At 30.6% G+C, this 13,773-nt stretch overlaps 1 protein-coding gene and 1 pseudogene across 1 annotated transcript in view; both read left to right on the top strand.

Moving 5' to 3' along the window:
* Window positions 1–13,773, top strand: part of MGAT4C (MGAT4 family member C) — a 629,597-nt gene that overhangs the window by 230,183 nt on the left and 385,641 nt on the right. The window lies entirely within an intron of this gene.
* LOC120607598 (uncharacterized) lies at window positions 2,672–2,790 on the top strand (annotated as a pseudogene).

Genomic DNA, 13,773 nt, shown 5'->3' with positions numbered 1-13,773 from the left:
TTTCTTTCTTTCTTTCTTTCTTTCTTTCTTTTCTTTCTTTTCTTTCTTTTCTTTCTTTCTTCTTTTTTTTGCCTAGGAGTTTCCTTACTGGGAGGTACCATTGAGAGTATGAAAAGGTACATTCTTAACATGGTGAATAAATTAAAGTTCAACAGGAAGAATACGCTGACATTTTCACGAGATTATAAAAATTTAACATAGATGGTCCTTTTAATCAAGTCATAGAATTTTTTGCATTTCATGTGCATTTGTTCTCATTACTGTTTTTTAGGATTCAGATATTTAATTGTAGTTATATATAAATACATTTAATTTTTATTAAGAATATGAGTCCATAGATGTATCATTGAATTGTATAGTCGAAATCTACATAATTTTATTAACCAATGTCACCCCAATAACTTTAATAAAAAAGAAAAAAATACAAAGATTAAGGAAACACTAAAAAAATCTGGAAAAACCACTCAATGAAAATATCTAAAATAACTTTATATCTATTTTATTAATATATGTAATATAATTTTATTTTATGCATCTTTTTTCAATCCAAACTTTTATTTAAATAAATGCTTAAAAGACTGCAATTGCTAATGAAACAAACTGTTCTCAAGGATAAAGAAAAAAATGTAATAATCTCAAACTTGAATTCACAAAGGAATAATTTATGTATATATTTGCATTTCTGGGTGCCTTATTAGTGATTTTAGTAAAATGCTTCAAGAGGATTAATTGCTTGGGTTTGCACAAGTTCTTTGTCATCATTAAAAGGCCTGCTGAAGGAGGATTTTTATAGTGTAATGTATCATTTACTAAAATTCTCTTTTTGGCAAGCCGACAAAAAGTATCTTAGACGTTATGCTGTCTAATTACATGGCTTGATTCTAACAATTCTAATTTGTTGGTCTCAAGATATGAGGATGGAGAAGCTAGGTGAATCAGCTCCTACATCTCATTGGATGAGATCTACACCTACAGATAGTGAATAAAAGATCTTAAAAAGTTTAACATATAACATGCTGAAAATTGGACATAAAATTGCATTATCCTTTTCTAAAAGAAGATTTTTAAAAGGAAATTATAAAAAATACAGTCCCTTTAGCTAAATTAATTCATAATTATGAATTGTAAAATAATAATTATAATACATAGAAATTAACATTAATTGAACTTCCATAATGTTGCATGTTGCTTTTATTGAGTTCAAATAGGTCATTTATGTATAAACTACACAAGTGATTGGTGAATGATATTAGTTTAAATAAACACTTAAAGATATTTTCAAGGTAACATAATTATGATGAATAAATAATTAGACTGAAAATATTTCCCTTCTAAATTATGTGTTCAAAATATTTCCTCATTTGATGTTTGCTTTGTCTCCACAAACGTCTTATTTTGTGGAGAACATATTGTGTTTAGAATTTATTCTGCATAAATCTTTTTCTAGTTATTTCCTCATTTTGTCTTTTACTTCTGAAGATAAGAAAGAAGAAAATCAATTGAAATGAAGAAATTATTTGAATGGTCATATTTCAATTTAGGAGTCAAGGAGGCCTAACTTACTTGCAAATATAGAGCAGAATAGAAAGCGATATGGGTAGAGCAAGGGAAATATGTGAGTGCTTAAAATTAATACTAAAACATGGGCTGAAAAAGTAAAAGTGGAAAATGAATGGGAATTATAATTATTGTGAATCAAAAATTCATTGAATTGTAAATTCGTAAGAATGATATCTAGAACAAAGTGAATTTGGCATCAGAAGACATAGATTCTACCTGACCTCTACCATTTACTTGTTCTGTAACCATCGGCAAATCATTCAACTTCTCTTAGCCTACTTCACACAAATAACTGAGAGTTAAATGAGATATCATATATTTAAAAAAAAGTTCATCTACTTTATCATAGATATTCAATGAATATTAAGAGAATCTGAGACTAGAAAAGTACTACTTCAAAGTTAAAGGATGCAAAATGAAATTTTTTGGAGACAGGTACAAGTAGGCAAAAAAGTACATTATAAAAAAATAACTTTCAAGCAGTGCAAGCAACTGTTTATCCATAAAATTAAGTATGTTTTGAGTTAGTGAGGCCTTCATTGGAAAGTTGTTTGAAAGAGAGTTGGATGACAACCTTGTTGATATCATAGACAAGGTTAATTAGACATTAAACTGGAGGATCAAGGTGCCCTCCAATCCTGAGATTCAATGGTTTGTGAAAATGTTTGACTACTTTGACTACTCTACCAGAAAGAAGCAATACAGCACAGTGTTTAGATGTTGGGGCTCTGGAATCCAAACTGACTGTGTTCACATCTTGACACAGTTCCTTTATGATTGTACAAATTTAGGAAAATTATATGATCCTTCTGAGTTTCAGCCTTTTTTATCCAACATATGGTGATAATTTCTATTTCAAATGGTTGATGTGAAGATAAAATGAATTAGTGCATATTAAAGGCTTAGCAGAGTATCTAGAACATAGTAAATGATCTTGATAATTATCAATGTTTTATCATTTTTAATCTATCAACTTAATGGAATTGGTATGACAAAGCTAACTATCTAATCTCTATGTGAGGAAACTTGAGAAAGCAACATGTAGAGATATAATGACTGTTTGAATAATGAGGCAAAATTGAGCAATAAGTTGTTTATTAAAATAAATACAGTCTATGGTCATGCCACCTTGAACACCCCCAAACCTGTCTGATCTCAGAAGCTAAGCAGGGCCGGGCCTGGTTAGCACTTGGATGGGAGACTACCTAGGAAGACCAGATGCTGTAGGCATAAAAATAAATAAATAAATAAATAAATAATAAATAAATAAATAAATAAATAAATAAAAATATATAAAATGTCATTCATATTAACTATAATACAGTTGTTCAGAGACAATTAGCCTTTATGATGTAGGCTCAATGTCTCGTTACCAACTCCATATTATTGCCTGAATTTATGACTATTTAAATATCTGAGCTCTTACAGTTAAACATATTTTGGTGGACTGATTACCTATAACTTATTAAGGAGTTGTATGACTGAATCTGCTGGTTGTCTAATAAATGTACAACCAATTATTACTGCTAGTTATTGCAGTTTTATTTCCCTAAATATAGTTTGTAGCTTCTTTTCCCTCTTAGCCTCATCTAAAGTATAGGAACTTGGGTCATTTATTCAAACAAATAAAAAGAAAAAATCTTATTTTTAAGTTAAGAAACCTATAAAAATAACTGTTCTATCTCGACTGACATTACTATTTTTAAATAGAAGTTCAAGTAATAAGAAAGTTAGTTTAAATTTGTCATTCACCAATTAGATGATTTCATAAGGTTAAATCATTCATTAACCAATCTATAAATCTAGTTGTTTAAGTTTCATTAACTAGTATGTCAGTGTACTATGAATTTTATATTTATTAGAAAATTTATTTTCTAAATTTTAAAGTTTGAGCTGTTATCAAAAGCTGTAAGAATAAAACTCATAATAAAATAGTAACTTAAACATTCAATTTCAGAAGAAATTAAAACAAAAAATGAAATGATGTGAATAAAATAGCATTTTCTCTGTCATGCTACCTGAAGGAAGAAATCTGTAAAACAACAACAACAACAACAACAACAACAACAAATCTTCTGTCCTGAGTTCTACAGATTCATACATAAATGGGTAGAAAGTCTGAGAGAAAAGTGTCTTCAGTGTAAAAACCTTAAACTTGAGAAGTTTGAGAGTTAAATTTTAAACCTGCAATTTGTTGTCTTCATTGTCTTGACTGTGAATGGAGGAAAGGGCAATCAGTAAACAGTGAAGCCCTTTACCAAATATGGCAGTAATGACCACAGGGGATACCTAGCATCACACTGGGAAGCAAATTGGTAGTCATTGGAGTCTGCTGTGCATTGGTGTGATATTCCCTGAGGCTAAAACCAATCAACAGCCAGGCTATTCTGTACCCCATGAAGCCTGAGTGGTTTCCAGGGGTAACCTCTTTGAGAGCACATTTGAATAATATAATTTGGAGCTTTAAACTTGGGGGGAATGATAGACAGATCATTTGCTAACTGGTACCATTCCTTAAATTGTGATAGGACTCTCATATCTAAAATAGTTGATGACACATATTTTTAAACGAAACCAAAGTTGTATAAGTTATTTGACATAGTACAAATACAAAATTCATTTTCAGAGCTCTGTTCTTTTATTTAAAGGTGAAGTCAGTTCTTCCCTGAGTCCTTGAAAGGTCACCCCTTTCTTTTTTAAAAATATTGGAGGGCGCTGCTACTATTATGTTTAATAGCATCATACTGATTTCAGAAATTAAAAGGTTGAAAATTTACAAATCCTCATATTAATTATATAGAGAGTTGGCTTTTTCTGCTTGTATAAGAAATACTTAGGGAACACATATTAGGTGCCACATATTGTGCCTAATAAACATGGTCTTATAGAGTCTTATCCCTCATAGAGTGCATATTATTTTCTTTAAAATTATTGAAAAAGAAGTCATGTCGAAACTTTGAACTGAGCAGTGTTTCTTCTTTCAAAGAATTCCTAGGGTCGGTGTCCTTCCCGAAAGGGGAAAACTAAGCAAAATGTTTATGTTATGTGGACCTGTTCGGGCTACTAAATTGGCTATTGAAATATGAGTATTTGTTGAACTAACACATGCCCAAATCAACCCTTTGAAATGAAGTACTACCACATAAATTTAAATATTTAACATTTCTAGAAAAGGAGAACTTGCAATAAATAAGGTATTCTTTTATTCATTGAGCTTCCTGAAAGATTCAGTGTTTTCAAAAGCATACTATTTATTCCTAGGGAATTTTTTTTCATTTATTTCTGAGAAATACATAGTATATCTTTGGCTTATTATTAATGATGTAGGAACTTGACCAGTGGCCCAGAGGCTTGTGAGAGGCTAGCTTCCTAGGGGATGCTGAAGTTTATTTGGTTTAGCTGTTTGAATAAAAATGGGGAAAAATGAGACCCTACAGGGAAATCTAAATTATTAGATAAAAGCAAGATTTGGTTGCTAATATCAGGGATTAGTAAGGCTTGGTTTTCAGGACAGGTCTCTAGTCATGAGAAATAATGAAAATAATGAAAATAGCACTGCAATGACCAGTTCTAAAAGAAAGGATCTATTTTAATAAGCAGCTGTATAATTCAATATGTGTTCTAAAAACAGTGCTATACAAAGAGAAAAAATAACACAAATATATATGACCTTTAATTTGGAAAAGTCATTAATTTGGAAGAAACATACAAAAAGAACCAAGATACTGGACCTAGGAGGCAAGGTGTTGGAATGATTACAGATGGCAAAACGAATGACTGGAAGCAGGACTGAAGTATAATTTAAGAGAAAGTTGGCAGTGCAGCTGACTTGAGACTGAGGTGATAAGTCATTGGTTCATAGTCCTTAAATTTTCTCTTAAACGGAGATTACTTTTACCAGATATTGGAGCAAGTCTGAGTGTCTGGAAATATGGATTAAATTGCCAAAGAGTGGGACTAGTTGGGACTAGTTGCCAAAGAGTGTATTACATTATGTAGGATGTTCCCAGAGAAAAAGAAAGTGGCTGCTAGCACCGGTGCTCACTCATCTCTCTAATAACATTATGGTCTTCAGGTATAACAAATTGCTTTCTATCCAAAAATAACAATACATTTATTCCCAAAGTAAACTTTATTCCACTTCACACAAAATTCATGAGGGGAGCCATTTCTTAACAAGCATACAATCTAGAACTGAAAAAGGTGTTTATGGAGCCAAGTGCAAGTTGGTATATTTAATATACTTGTCACTTTGGGTCACTATCCAGGCTACCATATATTCCAGAAAGAAGGAGAAAGAAAACAATTTGTTTTCTACCCTAACACCCCATCTGTTTGTCTCTATTAAATTAGAGGAGAGTTTTATGTCTTTTACTTTGAACTTGCTTTTAATATCAATTAATGTTGTTCACATTGCTTTGATGTGATAGCTCCCATTATCAACTGTCAAAAGCTGATTATCAGAATCACAACTCAGTATAGAGTTAAATGAATAATGAAAAGAATAATAAATATATGAATAAAAGGGCTAAAGCATGTGCTAAAGTCTTAAATCATTGAGAGCCTCTTAGAGACAAGGGGTGGATGATTTATGATTATATTTCTCTAAGAATGACAAAGATAATTCCCACAGTAATACTTGTGTTTTAATTTTTATATGTTTAAATTATTGATGAAATTTGATTCCCACCAGTCATCTTCAAAATGAAAAACAGTTTAATACCAACAGGTTGCACGATAAAATATTTCAATAAACTTTCTAAGCTAAAGGTAAATTACATTTTAATAATGTGTATTCTTATTTAATATTGATACCTAAAAAGAAACAGAATCTAATGTCTAAATCTGTCTATCAAATATTTATATTTCCCAGAAAGGCAAATATTACATATAATAGGATTATTAAATACTTAAAAATATAAAATTTCCAATTTCTGAGAAGCGGTGTGAAATTGTCAGTACAATAAAGCCACTTCTATCTTAAATTAATGATTATTTTGTTGGCCAAGTATTCTTCAAGCTGATACTACAATTATTTAACACAGTAATCTTGTTTACTTTTGATTTTATAAAGATATATAAATCATTCTGTTTTTAAATAATTTAAATACATTTCTTCAGTATTATTCTAGAAATAAAGTTAATATTTTATAGAAATATAATAAAATTATGTAGGGTCATGTTATCTTTAATAAATTTAGTGTATATGTGTAGTCAAATACAAACATTTTAAGTACACATTTTGATGAGGTTTAACTAATTAAGTACCTGAGCAACTCCCACAATGCAGTTATAAAACTTTTTCATCCCACCAAAAAGTTTTCTTGTATTCCCTACCTTCTATCCTGTTCTAGGACCAAGCACCCATCTATTTGTTTTCATTACTGATTAGATTTATCTTTTCTAAAATGTCATAGAAGCTGGAATCATTCATTATGTACTCTTTTATGTCTGGTTTATTTGGAGCAGCATAATATTTTCTTGATTCATCCATTTTGATGTATGTATCATAGTTTTCTTTTTATTGTTGAGTAGTATTCCATTGTAGTTTTCAGTGTAAAAGTCTTGTTAATTTATTTATTATATTTCTAATTATTTTATTATTTTCGATGCTATTTAGATGGAGTTGTTTTATTAATTTTATTTTTTGGATTTTTTTTGTTATTGAATAGAAATACAATTGATTTGTATGTTGCTATAAATTGATTTTATATGTTGCTAACTTGCTGAAATTGTTTATGAGTTATACGTTTTTGTGCCTGCCATAGGATTTTACATATATGAGATCATATCTTCTGGAAATAGATATAATTTTATTTTTTCCTTTCCCTTCTAGAGGTATTTTATTTCTTTTTTCTAGCCAATAGTTCTAGCTAGAATTTTCAGAACAATATTCAATAAATGGGGTAAAAGATGACATCTTGGTGTTGTGCCTGAAGTTAGAGGTAAATTTTTCAGCTTCAGTGTTAAGTGTAATGTTACCTATGGGTTGTTTGTACACAGCATTTATGAGGTTAAAGAGTTTCCTTCTGTGGGTAGCAGAATAATTCCCCTCCAAATATATCTACATCCTAATCCTCAAAACCTGTGAATTCGTGAATATGCCTTATTTCTTTTCATTTCTGCCAGAAGGAACTCCTTTATATCTTCTGCTAGCAATGTATTCTGTTTTGTTTAACTGTGATTTTTTTAATTTTTATATCATGTTTTAAAGATAGTTTTGCAGGAGTAGAATTCTTGGTTGATTGCTATATCTTTCAGTACTTTGAATATATCATCTCACTGCTTTCTGACTGTTTATGGCTTGTGATAAAATATATGCTTTTAGTGTTATAAAATGAAATAGGCAGAATAACAGACTTCCAAAGATGTTTACTTCCTAATCTCTGGAATCCATGAAGATGGATTATATAAGAAATGGCTATATATAGGATTATATGGGAAAGGGAAATTAAAGATGCAGATGGAATTAAACTTGTTTATCAGCTGACCTAGAGATGGGTAGATTTTCTAGCATTTTCAGGGTGAGCCAAATGTACTCATGAAGGTCCTTATAAGTAGAAGAGGGAGAAAAAGAAAGTCAGAGGAACACAGAAGCATGGGAAAGATTTGAACTGAGTTCTCTGGCTTTGAAGATGGAGGAATGGTGCCAGGAACTAAGGAAGGCAGGTGGACTCTAAAAGCTGAAAATGGCAAGGAAACATTATCCTTTAGAACCTCTGGAAGAAATTCAGGTTTGTTGACAGCCTGATTTTAGCAAATGAGATCAATTTAAGATTTCTGACTTTTATAAATATAAGGCAATATATTTGTGTTATTTTAAGCCACTAAGTTTATGTCAATTTTTCTGTAGTAGCAATTGGAAAATAACACATTGTGGATCCTTTTATGCATTTAGGTTCCTCTCTAGAAAGTTTAAATGCATGGAGTCTAGTTACGGATTTTTTTAAGTTTATCCTACCTAGTGTTTTGTATGGATGAATTGTATAGGTTAATGATTTTTAAATAAAATTTGGGAAATTTCAGCCATTATTATCTTCAATTATTCTTTCTGACTCTTTCTTTTGAGATTCCCACTATGCACATATTTGTACAATTTATAATGTTCTACAGGTTGCCAAGACATTATTATTATTATTATTATTATTATTAAGTTTTTTGTTTTGCAGCTAGGTAATCTCAACTAATTTACCTTCAAATTCACTGATTCTTTTTTTCTGCTACATTACATCTGCTCTTGAGCCCTTCTAGAGATTTTAAAAAATTTTTCTGTTATAATTTTAAACTTTATAATTTCTATTTGGTCTTTTAAAATAATTTTTCTCTATATTGATGTTTTTTAATTTGGTGAGACATCATTCTCATACTTTCCTTTAGCACTTTTTATATAGTTTCTTTTAGTTATTTAAACTCATTGAAAAAAACCTTATCTAAAATCTTTTATAGTAAGTCTAAAGACTGGTTTTCTTAGGAATAATTTCTACTGATTGCTTTTTTCATGTGTATGTGCCATACTTTCTTGTTTCATATATCATACTTTTTCATTGGAAACTGGACTTTTAAAATAATATAATATGGCAACTCTGGAAATTAGATTTTTCTTCCTCAGGTTTTGTTGTTTATTGCTTTTTTTTGTTTGTTTTTGTTTTTGTTATTATTGCTGCTTATATACTTATATGACTTGTTGAACTAATTCTGTTAAGTCTATATTTTTGTCCTGTATGCCCACAGAAGTCTCTACTCACTTAACTTAGTGGTAAACTAATGATGAGACACAGATTCCTTAAATGCCTTAAACTAGTTATTCTCCCAACATTTTACTACAGTGCTCTGTGTACACATTGGTACATGTCTTAGACATTTAGTCAGGCAATTGACAACTCTGCCTTAGCTTTCACTTCTTGCTTGCACTTTCTGCTTGTCAGATAACGGTAGTTCTCCAGGGATTTAGTTTTTTAATACATTAAACACTTTATGTTTCCTCCAGTGATTGCCAGGCTGCTGGTTTTCATAGCTACTATAAATGTGAGATCATTGATTTTCAAAGCTGGAGAAATGAAGATGAAAATATGAAAAATTATAATGTCATTGAATTCTTTCTGCTACTTTTTTTTTTGAGTAAATACTCCAAGAATCTGGTTTGTTTACAAAGTGCTAAAAAAATTGATTTTGACCATTTTTCCCCAGGATTATTACTTTTATGAAAGAAAAGATATTTAGAGGTCTTTACCATTCTCACTGACACTAGTTTCAATGGTCTTTACCATTCTCACTCTAGTTTCATTGTTTTTTCCAATAAAGATATTCACTTGTTCTGGCACAATATGTTCAAAGAAACTCTATTCTTTATTACTCAGCACATTGCTTGAAAATCAATTGGTTATATATGTGTGACACTATGTCTGGACTCTATTCTGTTCCATAAAGCTATATCTTATTGCCAATACCACACTAACCCAGGAATCTCTTGCTTTCTGCCAACATCTGTGGAACTGTAGCAGACGAATATGTTAGCTTACAAGTAAGAAAAAATATTCAGACCATTCTTCCTTCCTGTCATAAATAAGTTATCCTGGGCACATCATCTGGGTGCCTTTCTTGGCTAAGACCTACTTTACCCTTATATTTAACATGAATTTGAATCATATGATATTGAATCAGTGGTAACTATTTATTGCTACTTGCTATTTTTGAAATCTAGATACTCTCAAATAGTTATCTCATAATTTTTAAATAAAATAGTTGCTATTTTATTTTTTGGTTTTATTGTTAATCTTTTTTTATAAATTTTGCAATTTTAACAAATTATTAAGAATTGGAAGGTATAAATATGCAGTGTCACCTTAATTGGCCTCTGCATTAATAATCTATTTCAAAAATTATAGTAAACATGAATAACTAGAATACAGAGCAATATATGACTAATGTCATCACAAAGCTTAGGACCCTCAGTCAGCTAACTCAATTTTTAAGGAGGATTGTTTTAGTTGTTTTGCCCAAAGAATCAATCATCTAGTGCCTCGATAATGCTGCAAAGCAGACAACCTAAAATGTCCTGTGACTCTCAAAAATAAACATTTATTTCTTGTTCACTCATTGTAAATGAGCTGGGATCTGGCTCACCTAAGCTAGATATGGCTGGACTTAGAACCAAGCAATGAAAAAGTTTTGCTTTCTGTGTCTCTCATCTATGCACAAGTGACAAACCAATATATATTTTTCTAGTGGTAAATGACAGGATAGTATACAACAAGACCAACCACTTATTTTATTTCAAGCCTTGGGTCACCTCACATCCACTAGAATCCCATTGGACAAAGCAAGTCAAATATTTAAGCCTCAATTCAAAGCACATGAAAGTATACTTCACCTAACATGAAGTCAAAGAAAAGTTACAGGGCAAAGCTCAATGTTTCTGGTCTGAAAAATATACTCTTCTCATGGAAGCACATGTGTGTGTGTGGCATGGGGTCAAGAAGTGGATATTAACTGAACAATAATAAGAGGCCACAGCCATTCTCAGTAGCAGAATCTTTTCTGTATTTGTCAGATGAGGTTTACTGGATTTGATAGTTTTACAGTTATAATTCAGAGAGAGTCTTTAATCTCAGTATTCTATAAAAATAAGAAAAAGATTTTGTCAAAACTAGTGTAATTTTGTAGTTTACTATAATAGTAACATAAAAAGAGTATTTATAATGTGACAGACATTATATATTGGTCACCCAACAGACTTATTTTCCTTTGTATTTCTCTAATTTTTAGTTTCAACATTCTGTCTTACTAGAAACTCTATATTATATAATTTTGATCAATACAAATTTAATTGACTCATTGTGGAATAATAACTTTTGAAATATCTAACAAAGAAACCTTACCTTTTTCCTTAGCTATACCCTTCTTTTTGCTCTCATCTAACTCAAATGTCATGCATGAGAAATCAATAACCATTTTCCAACCAGGAAGTTGAAAGCTGCATGCCAAAGATGATTGAGCTAAAATAAAAGGGGTCTGAATATTAATGACATCTTAGAGTTATTAGACTATCAAACTGGGGACTTCTTACTACACACGAAAAATATATATGTGGTTAAGTCATTGAAAGTTGGACTATTACTTGCAGCTTAATATAATTGTATGTAGTAAACTATAAATGAAAAACAAGATTTTTATTATAAATTATATTCTTCAATAAATAATTAGTGTGAGGGTGTTTGCAATAATATCTTCTCTTTTCTAAGTGATTTTTATGAAATGTTCTAATTTTTTAAATCAATTTCTGCTGATCCTGGTCTGAGAGTCATAATACATTCTTCAATCAGATTATCTATTAGAAATTCTTAATCTCTACTAAAAATTGCTTGTTTTCTTTAATTCCTTAGTGTTTAAAAATAATATTTGTATACGCATTTAAAAACAAAAATAGCAAAACTGCAATTTACCTCTTTTCCTGTAATGATTATTTTTTTATTTGTATCTAGCATACAAGAATACTCTCTTCTTGACAGGAAGAGTGACTCCATTTGAGGTGTGAATTTAAAATGGATTCTCATTGAATCACAACATGACAACTGTGACAGAAGCTGCTTGTCATCCCACAGAATCTGTTGATCCCTTCTTTCTAACACAATAACATCTCTGATCTTTTGCTGGATACATGGCCATCAAAAATGCAGATTATATTTACCAAATTTCTTTGAAGTTAGATATCACTGTGTGACTAATATCTGGCCAGTGTCCAGGGGTAAGTGATTTGTCAGACCTCCTGGATATGTCACTGACAGGAAGTGACATGGCATTTTATCTTTCTTTATTCTCGCTTCTTTTGCTTGAATTTTGGATTCATGCCTAGAAACCCACCTCGGATCATTTGTACAAGGACTTCTTTGTAGGGATAATGAAAGAGAAAGTTGGAAGGGAACTAAGTCATAAAAGTCTGCCTTACTAGGCCTGACTTATGTATAGGCGAAATTTAACATGATAAAGAAATAAACTTGTTTCTTGAATAACCCAATACTGTCTCTAAAATATTTAATTGAACCTGTTATAATTAAGACAGAGACCTTTACTCACCTTCTTTAACATTATTAAATATATTAAGTAACTTCAATACCTTAAAAAAAATGAGGTATATTTAGACATTTAACATCCCCTATTCTGTACTCTATAATTGCTGTTATAGATATTCAGTGGGAAAAATTTAAAAAGTAAAAGAAATTATTCAGGGAAAAAGTAGTAGTGATACTGGAAAGGTGGCATTTGTGATGACTCTGGTTTATATAAAGATAAAATTTCAGGTAGGGCTGAGACCTGGTCTTACTTAAATTGACGTATCCTAATCACATTTGGAAACGGATGTTAAATTCATTCTGGTCTATGGAGATTTCCCTGGTAATATGTTGGGGCTTTATTTAACATCTGGGTTGACAAAGATAATGGGTATGAAAGGCCATAGTGCCTGCAAATTATTTTATATAATTTATTATGACCTGTTTCTACTTCCATTAGGCCAGGAGGCAAGCGTTTAGCAAGATTTTTGTTTGTCCAAGCCATTGAGCATAGCCATGGAGGCATAAATATTCTCTGAGAAGGACTTGGATTTAGTTTCTCTAAGGATCTGACACAATCTCCATTCCCAGTCAAGCATTATTACTGACAGATACTTGACCTGTAATGAGGACTTGGAGGCTAAGGAGTCATGTATTGAACTTGGAATAGCTACTTGTCCACTTCTCTGTGTAACTATATGTACAGATAAGACATTGCATCCTTTAATTAATTAATTAATTAATTAATTAATAGAAATCAGATTATTCCCCTTTGTATGTATTGTCCTTCTACTAATTTACACCCCTTACTATATATCAGAAAAGGCAATGTATTCTGATGATTAAAAGATTAGATTTTTATACTGGTTTTTCCACTTGATAGTCTTGTGAAAGGAGTCTACCATTCTTACGCTTCAGTTTTCTTATGAAAAAACAGGAAAACATTTTTATCTGTTTTAGGATTGTTGTGAGGATTAAATTAGTTTATATAAGTAAAATAATTGTTATAATAAGCACTGTCAGCTATTATAATTATTTACATTATTATTATTTTAATTTATTTCTTATTTTATCACGTTTTTTCTTTTTTTCTTTTTTTAAATTAAATTTATTGGGGTAACATTGATTAATAAATTATATAATTTCCAGGTGTATGTTATCATTT

Source organism: Pteropus medius, unplaced genomic scaffold (genome assembly GCF_902729225.1).
Source record: "Pteropus medius unplaced genomic scaffold, Ma_sr-lr_union100, whole genome shotgun sequence".
NCBI classification, from domain to species: Eukaryota; Metazoa; Chordata; class Mammalia; order Chiroptera; family Pteropodidae; genus Pteropus; species Pteropus medius.
This window is presented reverse-complemented; position numbering and strand designations above follow the sequence as displayed.